This window comes from Gorilla gorilla, chromosome 4 (genome assembly GCF_029281585.2).
Source record: "Gorilla gorilla gorilla isolate KB3781 chromosome 4, NHGRI_mGorGor1-v2.1_pri, whole genome shotgun sequence".
NCBI lineage: Eukaryota > Metazoa > Chordata > Mammalia > Primates > Hominidae > Gorilla > Gorilla gorilla.
Window position 1 is genome coordinate 93,623,345 of NC_073228.2, and position 14,456 is coordinate 93,637,800.

At 36.9% G+C, this 14,456-nt stretch overlaps 1 long non-coding RNA gene across 7 annotated transcripts in view; it reads left to right on the forward strand.

The window, feature by feature from the left end:
• LOC134758564 (uncharacterized) overlaps window positions 1-14,456 on the forward strand; it is a 281,470-nt gene that overhangs the window by 204,142 nt on the left and 62,872 nt on the right. For 3 of the 7 annotated variants that reach the window (XR_010133895.1, XR_010133898.1, XR_010133897.1), the window contains exons 4-5: window positions 1,246-5,864; window positions 11,905-12,119. This is a non-coding gene — a long non-coding RNA (uncharacterized lncRNA). Of the gene's footprint in view, window positions 1-1,245; window positions 5,865-7,998; window positions 12,120-14,456 lie in introns of all 7 variants that reach the window. The other 4 variants (XR_010133893.1, XR_010133896.1, XR_010133899.1 and 1 more) reach the window with 4 other exon arrangements.

Sequence of the window (14,456 nt, forward strand, 5' to 3'; positions counted from 1 at the left end):
TCAATGGAGTCCAGAACATGGACTGGCTTCAAATGGATCCACTGAGGTTACAAATGCAGCTGGTAGGCATTTCCTTGGTTTCCAAGTGCCTTATTACAAATGGGCATATTTGACAGTTGGAGTAATCCCCATATGAAGTCCTGGTCTATGGGGTGAGAGCTACTATAGTGGGGAAGGCTTAGTACAAACCTCTGAAACTTACCCCCACACACTCCATCCAAGCTAGTTTGTAAAAAATACCTATCCTGGGCTAGGTGCTGTACTTATTGCTACTATTAAAGGCCTAAAGGTATAGGGATAGTGGTTCCTAATTTACACCTTTTAATGTGCCGGTCTGGCCTCTATAGAAACTAGATAGGAACTCCAAAATTACAAGGGACTTGCACAAGATCTACCAATTTGTAGGCCTGATTGTAGCTGTTGTGCTGGATAGGGTATCATTGTAGAATAGATTAAAAATGTATTGGATATTATGCTATAATAGATTTGACAAATGCATTTTTTTTTCTCACCAGAAATGAGAGTCAGAAACAGTTCACATTCACACAGACGGGATGGCAATATTCATTTACAGTTTTGCTCCAGTGTTAACTCTCTCATTTTCTGTCCTAATATAGTCTGAGGAGGTCCGCACCATCTGGACACTGGCCAACACCATACTGATCTGTTACATCAACGAAACAGACTGACTGGGCAAAATGGGCAAAAGGTGGCAAACATGAGGGAGAGACCTCAGTAACACAGGAAAGTTCCAGAGGGTGGAAGATAGGCCCTTCAATAATTAGGAGACCTGCAACTTCAGTGACATCCTTGGGGATCTTGGGGGCATGTCAAGTATCCCTTAAAAATAAAAGACAAATTGCTCCATATTGCATCTCTACCACCAAAGGGAAGCATGGCTCCTGGTAGGCCTTTGTGGATTTTGGAGGCCACACATTCCACACCTAGTTACACAGCTTGGCCCATGTACTGAATGACATAGGGGTTGCCAGCAGGAAAGGTCTCTTCAGCAACTCCAGACTGTAGTGTGAGCTGCTTTGTCACTTGGAATTACAATCCTGTAGACCTATGGTGTTGCAAGTATCTGCAATGGGGAAAGATACAATTTGAGGATTATGGCAAGCTGCAGTGCAAGAATCCCAAAGCAAGCCCTTGGGATTCGGGAGCAAGGCTATACCATCAGCAGTAAATAAATACACACTTTTTGGAAAATATTTTCTGATATATTATTTGTCCTTGGTATAGATCAGTTGGTTAAATACGAGGCACCAAGTGACCACGCATATCACACTGCTGGTTTCTTTTGGACCTACCAAGCTTACCGTCAGACAGGTCGAACAGAAATTCACCGTGAATTGGAAATGGTACATCTGAGATCAAGCCCAAGCAGGAGCAGAAGGTACAAGTAAGTTGCATGAACAATTTGTCTCAATTCACATGACACCCATTACTGTTGCACCAATACCTTTCTTGAGCTCATATGTAAGGCCATATGGAGGACATGTTTGATCAATAGAAAAAGGACAAAAAAAGTCTAAGTTTAGTCTATGGATGGGATAGCTTGGTATCAGGGTGCAAGCCAAGTGATTGGCAGTTTCTGTCCTGCCACAATCATGGGTCGCTTAGACAGACAGTGGAAAGGAAGCATCTTCTCAATGGGTGTCTTGTGATTACCCCACCAAAGTGAAATGTAGACCTGATTCAGAATTAGGTTTGAATGTAGAAACTGGTGAAGTAATACACATGGAAAGTGTGTGAAATTTTTATTATTCAAATAATGAAGCTTTCTAGGGAGAGCAGGAAAAACTTCCAAGCAGGTCTGAAAATGGATTGAGAAAGCAGGGACTGCAACAAGGATTCTTGCATGTAGACCAGGTCTTACATGGTTTGAACTTCCCACCAGCACAAGGGAAGCACCATTTGGATTTGTTCTTCAGCCTGCCCAGGTGTGAGGTGAAAGGGGAAGTGGGAGTGGTGATACTTAAAGGATGTCAGCAGTAGAACATCAAAAATGGTATCAGCCTCTTTATTACAGAGTGGGAGATAAGTGGTACATTTGATTATCTACTTTGTGTGAAAAAATAAATGCCCTATAATGGTGAGGCAATGGCCAGTGGCCTTGCCAGATGTTCAAGGTTGACACAGAAGGAAAAGGATTTGAAAATTGGACAAGGAAGAAGAGGTATAAACATGTGAATAGATACACGGAAGTAGACATGACTGGGAATTTTTTTGTACAAACATGAACAACTCCCCACCAAAACAAAAACAGAAACAAATTACAAAACAATACAAAAAGATAACCACAGAAAAGACACAGAACAACCAGGTAAACAAAACAAGCCATCTAATTGACATAGCCTTGGTCACTGGTCACACTGAAACTGCCTCAATGGATAAATGAATTGAGTCGCTATGGTAGTAGAGATGAAAGTACACATGAGCCCAACAGTATGACATCCTACTAACCAAGGTTGATCTAGCTGCTGACCCTGAATGTCCAACAGAGACCAATACTGAGTCTCGAAAATGTCAATATTTTTTGAGGTGACTAACCAGCCACTTGGTAGCAAGTCAACTGCATTGAGCCCATTTTATCCTACAGGAAGGGCGAGCAGTTCATTCTTAAAATGATAGAAGGCTATTTTCAGCATAGGGTTGCCTTTCCTGCCTGTACAGCCTTACCATGTACCACTATTCTAATACAGAGGGACAAAAATCTCACACAGTATAGCATTTAACTGAACATCAACATAGCAAAAGAGGTACAGGAGTGGGCCCAGGGCAAAAAGATCCATTGGCCATGTCACATACTATGTAATTCAGAAGCAGTAGGTCTTTTACAGTCTTGGTGCAGACTACTGAAGACACAGCCAGAGGCAATGTTCTTTAAGGATGTGGTGTAGTTTTTCATGATGCAGCACATGTATTAGATCAGATTACCCATTATGAGCATGTCTAGATGGTGCTGTGTCACTGCTAGGAAGAACAATGGGTCTAGGATTTAAGAGATAGAAGCAGCAGTGGCCCCTATAACAACTACTTCCAATGACCTACTTGGGGACTTCATGTTTTCCATTCCTGCAATTCTGGACTTTTTAGAATTAGAGTTCCTGGTCCTCAAACAGGGCATATTCTTGCCAGAGGACACAAGAAGGATCTCATTAATCTACAAGCTATAGCAGCTTCCAGAACTCTTTGGACTTTTCGCATCCAGAGATCAGAAGATGAGGAGTCACCACCTTGCCAGGCATAATTAACCCTGATCAGCAAGATAAGGAGGGCTGCTTTTACACAATGAGGGCAGACACAAGCACAGGCATATACCATAGAGTGACACTTCAGTGAATGATGGACCACATATATTAGAGTAGTCTCACAAGCCTATAATGGAGCTGAAAAATTCCTATTACTTAGTGACATCATAGATGTTGTAAGGCATTATGTTTCATGAGTGATGCTAGTATTAACAAATATGCTGCATTCCCAATTGTAAAAAGCCTAGCAGATACAATTACGTATACAGTTCATAATACTTGACAATGATATTAAATGACTATTTTACTGATTTGTGTATTATACTATATTTTTAACATTATTTTAGGGTGTACTTTTTCTACTTATATTTAAAAACTTAACTGTAAAATAGCCTCAGGAAGGTCCTTCAGGAGATATTCGACAAGAAGATATTGTTATCATGAGATGACAGTTCCATGTGTGTTATTGCACCTTGAAGATGGAAAAGATGTGGAGGTGGAAGATAGTACTATTATTGATCCTGAACATGTGTATACCTAGGCTAATGTGTGTGTTTGTGTGTTATTTTTAACAAAAATTTCAAAAGTAAAATAAAAAATTCAAAAATAGAAAAAATACTTAGAGAATAAGGATATAAGGAAATAAAATAGTTTTGTACAGCTTTATAATACGTTTGTGTTTTACACTAAGGGTTATTAAAAAGTCAAAAAATTAAAAACAAATTTAAATGTTTATAAAGTCAAAACATTACAGTAAGTTAAGGTTAATTTATTATTGAAAAAGAAAACTTTTTAAATAAATTTAGTGTAGCCTAAGTCTATAGTGTTCGTAAAGCCTACAGTAGTGTATAGTAATGTCCTAGGCCTTCACCTTCACTCACCACTCCCTCACAGAGTCATCCAGAGCAATTCTCACTCCTGCAAGCTGGGTAAGTATCATATAAACGGTAAGTGCCCTATACAGGTACACTTAAAAAAAAATCTTTTATATCATATTGTTACTATACTTTTTTTATGTTCACATATTTTACATATACAAAACCACTGTATTACAATTGCCTGCAGCATTCAGTAGAGTAACATGCTATACAGGTTTAGCCTAGGACCAATAGGCTATACCATATAGCCCAGGTGTGTAGTAGCTTATACCTCTAGGTTTGTGTGAATACATTCTATGATATTCATATAACAAAGAAATTGCCTAATAACACATTTCTCAGAATGTGTCCCCATCATTAAGCATTGCATGACTATATATGTAGAATCCACATGATACAAGAGGGTACTTTTTGGTACTCACTTGCCCTGTTGTAATTATAAATAAACAGATCAAGGGCTCAGTCCTCTGAGGATTGAAGGTTTATATAAGTGTACCAGAATGACCACTAAAACCTGCTAAGTTGATGGCTGAAGGTGAAGGAATTTTAGAATTGATAGTAAAGGAGAGGAAGAATGAGTACTAGCTGTGGCCCTTAGACCAACTACAGCAGAGGGTTGTAGTTTGTCTCACTGCCCTTCCTCATCTAAGTTTCCGTTCAGGAGCTGAGAACCATGTATTGGAGAAGGTCCTTGCCCAATAGAAATAGCAAATTAGATCTTCCCAGGGCAAAGGGTAAACTCTATGACCATGGAGTTGTGTCTTTTAGAATTCCCTTTAAGATAAGTTGCTGTGAAAGCATAGTTGATTGATAGTCTATAGCAGCCATGGCTTCAAATCCACCCTGGCACTTATCCCAAACTGTGCTTTTTCTGGGCTTCTCTAAGATGATGACTGGGCATAGCAGTGGTGTTATATCTAGACTTTTCTTGTATGACCCTTTAATGGGCAACTTTTGCTTGGGAACTCTCCATTGATCTGGAAGTCTCAGCACTGCATTGCAATTTGAACCTTTTCGCATTTAATCTTCTTTCCTTTCCCTTCTTCACTCATAGACTTCAAACCCACAGTATGGTGTGATCAGAAGAGATCAGTAAAGAAAACTACTAAGAAAACTGGTTGATAACTCAAACCCATATTATTTGTGAAGCTGAGCTAGAGTTGAGTGATGCTAACTCATATCTCCATCAATGTTTTAGTTGGTTTATAGTTGATGTCCTGGGATTTTCTGGAGCTGTAATCAAACACCGGAAACAGTACTTGGATTTTGAATGGATGTGTTGGGGTAGAAAGTACCTCAGGAGACATTCTTAGAGGGAATTAATCTGAAGAAAACTCTGATTCCAAAATGGAGGTCATGGAAAAGTACTAACAATCTTTTGTTGAGTTTACATTGCATCGGAAAATGTCCCATGTGAAAATTTTAAAATATTTTGCACAGCTATGAAATGATGAGAACTTCAATACTGAATTTACTGCTGTGCCCAACTTTTCCTATTGCCTACACCTAAATATTGAATTCAAAATATAAAAATCCTAAACCACAAAATATATGTAAAGAGTTCCCTTTGTAGTACTGATTTCTCCAAGATTATTGCTACTTTTAAAAATATCAACACTTTTGTTTAAAATTAATTAATTTTCTTGTTGCTGTATTCATGGGCTTAGCCTGGCTGTTGGACAATCCAGAATTGCTGTGTGCTGGTGAAGACTGAAACCACATCAGTAAGGTACAGTGAGAGTTTAGTATCGATACTTTCATATATAACCTACTTTGTTTTATATTCATTTCTACTCAAAACAAAAACAAAAGCAAAAAAACAAAAAAACAAAAACAGAGAAATCAGGCTTTCTCACACCACATCCCAAAGTTGTCTAGTAAATCACTGCATGCAAGTAAAGCATTGTATGCAGGTAATACACGGTATATGCAGATCTTTCTTTAACCTTCAAGTTTTGTATCGTTCTGATATTGATCCTGGGAGACAGTTAAAAGAATTTGTCTCATGATCCTCTCACGCACAAGGGGAGCAGAGCAGACTGGTGTTTAGATCAATAAAGATGTCCTGGGTGTCCTTACCTGTAACAAGTTTTGAACTTATAAGCAGGTGAAGTATAGCAATGTTTCTCATAGAGAGACGCAGATTTGTTAAGGAAGGCATCTCTCTCTGGCCTCTCATGTTGTATTTGACTACAATGTGTAATTAATCAAAATATTTGTAGGAAGTTTTATGGAATATGGCAAGTGGTGAGTTAGGGGTTAGGGAAATGGGAGAAGGTAAAAAAAGGTACAGTACATTTTCTTTTGAATAGAATTTATTATTGAATTTAAAATTCTATATGAAAAGCCCCTATATGCAACTGCTCAACAAATATAAAGCTCTTGCAAATTTGGTGTTCAGAAGGCACTCAATAAATATTGATTATTTCTTAACAAAAATAATAAAAACAACATTATAACTAATGCTGCATGTTCTAAAACTGTTTCTTAAAAATAACCCATAAACAAACTTCTAGGAGAAAAGTGAAATGCCAGAATAAATGCCCGATTGCCTATATTTAATTATAAAGGTAGAAAAAATTGCTAAAAGATAGATTGGAAGATCATACCAGGCTTTTCATGTAAATGAATCATCCTGAAATCAAAGCATGGAAGTGTTCAATATCACTGGTATGGGACTATTAAAAGTAACTAGTAATGTTTCAGGATTGTTTAGACTTTTAACCAATCTTAATCCAACAAAGGTTGTAGGCAATCTAAGTTAAAAACCACACTCATCCCTGGAATTACGTTAGGACCAAAGCCGTGTTTCCGATCAGCATTTAATGGTTCTCCTGACAATGTATTTGGTTAGAAGAATAAAAATATATTAGCATAAAGCAGAACAGGAAAGAAAAAAAAATTCCTCTGGAAATAGAATAAATCAGATTTGAGGTTGTCACCACAAATATTCAAGACAAATTTCTCCTTAATTCTATTTTATATATAAAAAAATAAGACATCATACAGCATTTATGTTCCTGTCTCCCCTGCCAAATTTTTCAAAAGCGTACTTTGGATATTTATGGTTTGATGAAGTCTAAAAGAAATTGTTTTAATCTTTTTCCTTTTGGTATTAGCAACTATGTGCAATTTCAGAGATACTTAATTCGTATGTTTCTAATCCATTTGCAATTAAAATTATTTTAAAAAATAACTTTTGAAGCTTTTAGAATTTTTTCCCATGAAGAAAATGAGGTCATGCTTTGCCAAGAAGGTATGAACTTGAATATTCAAAAGTTTAAGTTAGGTTTAAAGTTTCAACAACAAGAACATTCACTGGGCTCTCAACTCAGTGTATAAATAAGTTCTCAGGTTTTCTGTTTCTCACCTGCTAAACTTCCCAGGGTTATGATGTGAGTCTTAATCAATTGATTCAAGCCTCTCTAAAGGTACAAAATATTGGATTTTGTGAAAGGGGGAAGCTATGTTTTAAATAAGTCTGTCTGTAATCTTTGCGATATAGGAGAGGGCACAGTTGCACTTCTGAAGAACAGAGCTGGGCACAAAAATGTAGCCTCTTGAAACCCATTGCCACCACTTATACTCTCTCCTCAGTTCTAACAGATATTAAGATCTAAGTTCAGATGCATTCCCAAGCCATGTGCACCTCCACCAGTGTGTCCTAGGAAGCCAACTCTCTCCCAGACAGTGGAGATTCCACAGAAAGTTATCAAAAGCTAGATTCAGATACACTTTGCGCAACAAAGTGTGCTTGTGCTTGATTCTATTGAAGCCAGTATTAAATTGGTCTTAGACTATTTGAATAAAAATGAAGCTCATGTTTATCTCCAGAAAGGTTCTGACTCTTTTTTTTTTATCAGAGAAACTATTAGCACATTTCTGGAGAATGATCACATAGGCTTCTGACATTGAGATGGACCTGCACCTGGGTCCAGAGCTGAGCTACACTAGGAGAGTCCTCAGGCATCTGCACCTCGTCCTTCTGCACGGCCCATATTTCCCTGATTTTTCCAGGGTATCAGAAGGTACAACAATGGTCTGTTGCCCTGGAAACACTGCACCGTGGCCAGCCACAGGACTTTCTTGGCTTGCACTGGGGAGGTGGACAAGCCCTACTTGACTGCTGTCCTTATTAAATACAGGAGGAGAAAATAGTAACCATTAAGTGCTTTACAAAATGCCCTACTGTTTATACCCATGTCTGTCCTCCTAGTTGCCTTTAAGGCCCAGGGTTGGGACAAAGTCTATCTTTATTTTATGCATTACTGACAGACTAAAGAGAGGGCAAGGAGTGTGCTGGAAAGGACACTGGATTAAAAGTCATAAGATTTGGTTTTAGCCACAAACCAGTTGTGTAACCTTTAGCAAGTTACATAAATTAAGCAGTTCTCAGTGTTTTCATGTGAAAAAAAAAAACGACCTGGTGATCCTTTGGTTTCCTTATGTCTGTACAAAAGTATACAGTTCTGTGTTTCTAAGTGGTGGAAGTGGGGTCAGATGGAGTGACAGAACGTCCCTTACTAACACATGTATCATTTTCAGGGAAAGGTTAGGCTGTGTTCATGTCATGCTAAAATTAAAATTTCATCCAATTTCCTGGCGTTTTAATTTCATGAAGGGCAGAATTGGTGCTCCCATGTATATAGATAGATGAGTTGTGGTAGGTCAGTCTGGAAAAATACTCTGCTTCCATCTGACAGTGGCCATAAGAGATGGGGAAACAGAGGCCAGTCAGTTCATCTCGTGTCAGACTTGAAAGACCGCTTGTGCATTTATGCTTAAAAGAGCTGACTCAGGAGTGCTGTGACAGCCTTTAACTTAGAATTCTCTTATTTTTCTGGATTTCTGTCTCCTTCTTAATGGTGTTTTAATGCAGTTTTTGTGTTCAATTATAATAGTGTTGCTAAATACAGTAGGTCTGATTCCACAGAAGAAGAATAGTTTTTTCAAAATCAGCATTTTCCTGCTGATTTGCCAGCTGTTTCAATAAATACTCATCTCCCAACTTCAAACGAGTATATTGCACTCTTACTAAATATAAATGTCATCCACAGCTACTGTATTCTGGCTTTTGAGTTCTCCACAAAATCTGCACTATGAGGGACTCCTTTCTCAACTATGTGCAGGTGATTTTGCTGACTCAGGTGTCCTGAAGAGTAGTCGGTGTTTGTTTTTCTAGTCATTGCTTCCCAATGTAAATGTCTAAGTATAGGCAGGTGAATTAGAACCTTCTCCTATGGTTTTGTCATCTCTACTAGTTCTATCTCTGAACCACAAAAAATGATTAGTCAGGGAAGCCTAAAATTATAATAATAATATCGTATCTATTTTATAACTGTTTTTTAAAATGACTTTGACCTGCCTGATGAGATAGGATAAAATACGAAATAGGCTGCAAGCATAATTGTTTTTCTTTTGACATAATAGAAAAGTAAGATATATGATTTCAGTATAAGGAGCAGGCATTGTTAAAATAAACTAAACTGATAGCATGTATTATATGCAATATAAACTTTGTACTGTTGTACACTAATATAGTAATAACCCTGGCTAAGGACCAGCAGGAACATAAGACTATATTTTCAGCCACACATTGTTTTTCTCACAGTCCTCATTGAATTGTATGTGTGCATTTTTCTTATTTTTAATCAGCATTACAAGAAATACAAGTAATTAAGCCTTTCAATATCTCCTAACAATAGTAAAAAGGCGGCTATAGTAATTGCCGTAAGCATATTTGTTGGTGTTTGTATTTAGAAAAATACTAGTTGGTCTTTTATTTGACAGAAACTGAAGCTGGAGAATTGTTACAGAAACAAATGCAATTCAGAAACAAAGTTGCTTCACTTAAATTTTTTTTGTTGCAATTCTACACTTTTGAGTAAACATTTCTATCCAAAAGACCAGTCAGGTTAATTAAAGGAGAGTAGGAATTGCTGGGTTCTTGGGTACTAGCCCCCACTGTTTGAGCCTTGGATTGATAACAACTCTGTGGTAACTATGTGTCCACCACCACCAGGCTGACAGTTTTCCAATCAAACTGTTTTTACCATATCCTTAGACAATGAGGAAAATGTGAGGCCCTAAGGTACTGAGCCAATGGTACTGCACTAGCAGACACGTGGGTGGCCAAGAGCAAATGGCCAGAAAACACTCTTACTTGGTAACATGTTGTTTTCACAAAATGACATTAGTAGCCCACCCTGAATTCTTGATCCACAGACTATCTACACATAAAAACCAAGTTGAGAGGGCAAGTAGCCTGAATGCAAACAACCAGGTATTGACTAGATTTGGCCACTTTTGGTCATTGGTTTTTGTCAAAATAACTGACCATTTAAATGGATTCAGTCATTTTCAAAATCAGTTTGTGGATGCAGACAGAGCCACAGTCTAACATAGTTGACATTCTTTTCCTTGCAGCTGGAATTAGAAATTAGACACTTTTTTAGACTCTCATCCATTCATAGCCCATTTTCTTTGCATACTTTATGGTTTAAGATTTCTGAAATAAATTTTATATGCAAAGTTTGATTTAAAATGTTTTAAATCAATGTAAATGGAATTGTTTACAGTATTTTCTACAACTTTTATCAGATGATCATCATACTTACATTAAAGCATACACATTTAGAAACATTCTTCGGTTTAATATGAGGTTTATAGATAAAACTAGTTTAGTATAATTGTTACACCTTATCTGGAAGTTTTGGTGTTATGATTTGCAATTTAAAGAAGAGTTATCTTTCTGATTGTTTAAAAAAATCCTCATTAGAAATTTTGAAATGACTCTACTTTTTAACACTTTTGGATTTATTTATTTTTTATTTTTATTTACTCCTTCCACTGGAATGTAAGCTCTTTGAGGTGGGGGATTTGTCTATGTTTTTCATAGTTATACACTGACTGCTTAGAGTAGTGCTTGTTCTGCAGCATGCTTCCCTCAAATACGTATTATATTCAGACGTTTCTAAAATTGTATTATGTGCATAACGGGTGCCAAATGCCACGGCAGATTCTAGGGTTGACCACCAAGAAAAATATAGGCTTTCTGTACAAAAGATTCTGACAATCAATAAAAAGAGAGATAAGTGAAAAGATTACTACAATATATTATACTTTGTTAAGTGTAAATATGGAAAGGCGTACATGGAAACACAAAGAAGTCTTCCAAAAACAAAAATAGGAGAATTATGGAAAATGACCCATAGTAAGTGATGTCTTGGGTAAGATTTAAGACGAAGAAGAATTGAACAAATGAAGGGGCAACAGAACAATGGCTGGAGGAGTATCCAGGCAACTAACTCTTGAAAGGCCATGTAAACTCAGTTTTTACAAATAGACTTTAATTTAAAGGTAACAAATTCAGTAAAAATTGGTTTATAGGAATATGTCATAGAAGAGGTGTGTTTTAGAAAGATTTTTGATTATCGTGTGGACAATGGGTGGGAAAAACACTGAAAGAATCCAGTAGGAAATAAAGCAAATTTAAAATAAGACAATGACTTTGCAGCTGAAGAAACTTAAATGGATTTGAGAAATATTTAAGAAGCAAGATGAAAAGCATTAAGAGTCTTATGGGTTTAGGGGATGGGGAAGAAAGAGCAAGTAGAGCTAAGGGTAATTCCCAGTATATGGCTTAGAAATTTGGATGGATCATGGTGTCATGAAATAAGATAAAAAATACAGGACAAGTTGTTTATGGGGGTTGGTGTTTGGGAAGACTCATAAAATTAATTAGGAACATATTTAACTTGAGATTCTAGGGTCACTCTAAAGTGGAAGTGCCCAGTAGAAAATGAAATACATGTATATGGTGCTAAGGAGAGTGATGCAGGATGAGAGAAGGCACTTGGAAGTCATTAACACAGAGATGGAAGGAAGGTCATCAGGGAGAAGGAGAACATGAGAAGAGGGCTGAGGATGGAATCCTGAAGAGCACCAAAACATGAAGAACAACTGTGAAAAAGAAGAAAACCAAGTGAGTATGATAAAATGTGTAACACTGGAGCCCAGTTAGAGAAACAGCGAGAGAAGTACATTTTAAGGGGAATAAAGACAATGTCCAAAAGGGCATTAAAATTAGATAAGATGAAGACAGGAAAAATATTGAAAATAAAGATTCTTTCAGATTTTGCAATTAGGTGGTGATTGGCCAACCACACTGAAATAGAATAGTGCAGTCAGTGGATTGGAAAATAAAGATAAGTTAGTAAGTGAAAGACAGATTCCTTTTTATGGATAGAGTAGCACGTGAAAGAAACTGAGAAGTTTAAAAGGCATAAAAGATTTACAGAATAGTATTTTAGTTTTCTCCGTGATTATTTGTTTCAATATTGAATAGACTTAAAAGAGTATAATTAAAAGAATATTGTCTGTGATCTGGTGGAAGGTGATGGAATCCAGGCCACAAGAGATATTATCAGCACTGAATGGAAGAGAGACAATATTTCTGTGAGATATTAGGGAAAGAGTGAAGTGTATGTGGTTGAAGGTTAAGTTGTTGGTGGTGGTGTGGCTCATGGTTTTCATTTTATCTTTGATGTCAGGCTGATGACAGGGGAAAAAGCTTTAGTAGGCTAGTAATTTTTTGAAATAAATTCTATATAGAACACGATAGTGTCATTCTGGAGTGCATTTTTCAATATAACAGCATAGGTTTAATCCTACACAAATTAGATATCCTCAAATTTTATGTGTAGTGATTGCTTGTTAATGTCTACAGTCAAGCTCAGTCTTCTCCAGACATATTATCTCGATTACAGTTTATTCCCACTGGCCACCTACCTGTACGGTACCCCTGGGCAGGAGATGAATGTTAAGATAGTAAGAGTAGGGGAAAAGACAGTGGAACAGGTAGTCAACTGACTCTGGCTTTGAAACTTGCTTTTCTATTGCTTTGTGGGTGAATATGCCACTACCAGTCTGAGCCTGAAATTCCTCATTCCATGAAACTGGAAGCTGCCATATTCACAGAATAATTAGGATGATGAAGAGGGGCCGTACACTTAAGATTCCTATACAACATAAGATATTCTTTTAAAGAGTAATGTATTTCACAGTAGAACCATCTAGATCAACCGTGGATGATGGTTCAACTGTGACTCATTCAATTGATCTTTTAGAATCCATTAGAGACAAATCAATATTTATTCTTGCTGGATAATCCTACATTGTGAAAACAACTTTTAACTAAGGTTTATTTTTATTAAAATAAACATTTTTACCAAGGTGCTCTAAAATTTGTAGCAGAACAAATTCAGAAATGATAGCCAATTGTCTAAAAACCTTTCATTTTATCATCTTTAATTTACCATTAGTTGCAGTGCAGTCTTTACACCTAGTATAGTAATGATTAAAGTTATGGTCAGAGTTAATTAATTGATGACTCAGCTGTGGCCAAGCACTGTACTAAACACAATGATACTTATAGTAATCTGTGAGACTGGACATTCACACTTTTTAAAAATGAGAAGTCTGATCTTTAGAGAGATTAGGTAACTTTTATTCCAAAGTCATAGCTAAGTGGATTTGAGCTCAGATCTTTTTGATCCTGATATTCATTCTCTCAATCATGGCACTCTCTCTCCCAAAAGTATACTGTACTGGGATCAATCTATATTTATAGGTGTGTGTGTGTGTGTGTGTGTGTGTGTGTGTATACATATATATATATATATGACATAAGTAGCATGAGGGAAGCAAGGTTGGGAAGCAAAAAAGGCTAAATGCAGAATGGCCAATATTAAAAATCAAAAAAAGCAATAGATATTGGCATGGATGTGGTGAAAAGGGAATGCTTATACACTGCTGGTGGGAATGTAAATTAGTAAAACCTCTATGGAAAATAGTATGGAGATTTATCAAGGAACTAAAAGTAGATATACCATTTTATCTAGCATTCCCACTACTGTGTATCTACCCAGAGGAAAATAAGTCTATATCAAAAAGACATCTGCATGCATATGCTTGTCACAGCACAATTCACAAACGTAAAGATATGGAATAAACTTAAGTGCATATCAATCGATGAGTGGATAAAAAATATGGTATATACACACCATGAAATATTACTTAGCCATTAAAAAAGAATGGAATAATGTCTGTTGCAGTAAGTTGGATGGAGCTGGAGACCATTAGTCTAAGTGAAGTAACTCAGGAATGGAAAACCAAATACTGTATGTTCTCACTTTTAAGTGGAACCTGAGCTATGTCTACACAAAGGGCTATAGAGTGGTATAATGGACACTGGAGTCTCCAAAGCATGGAGGGAGGAAGGGAGCTGAGAGATGAAAAACTATCTATTGGATGCAATGTA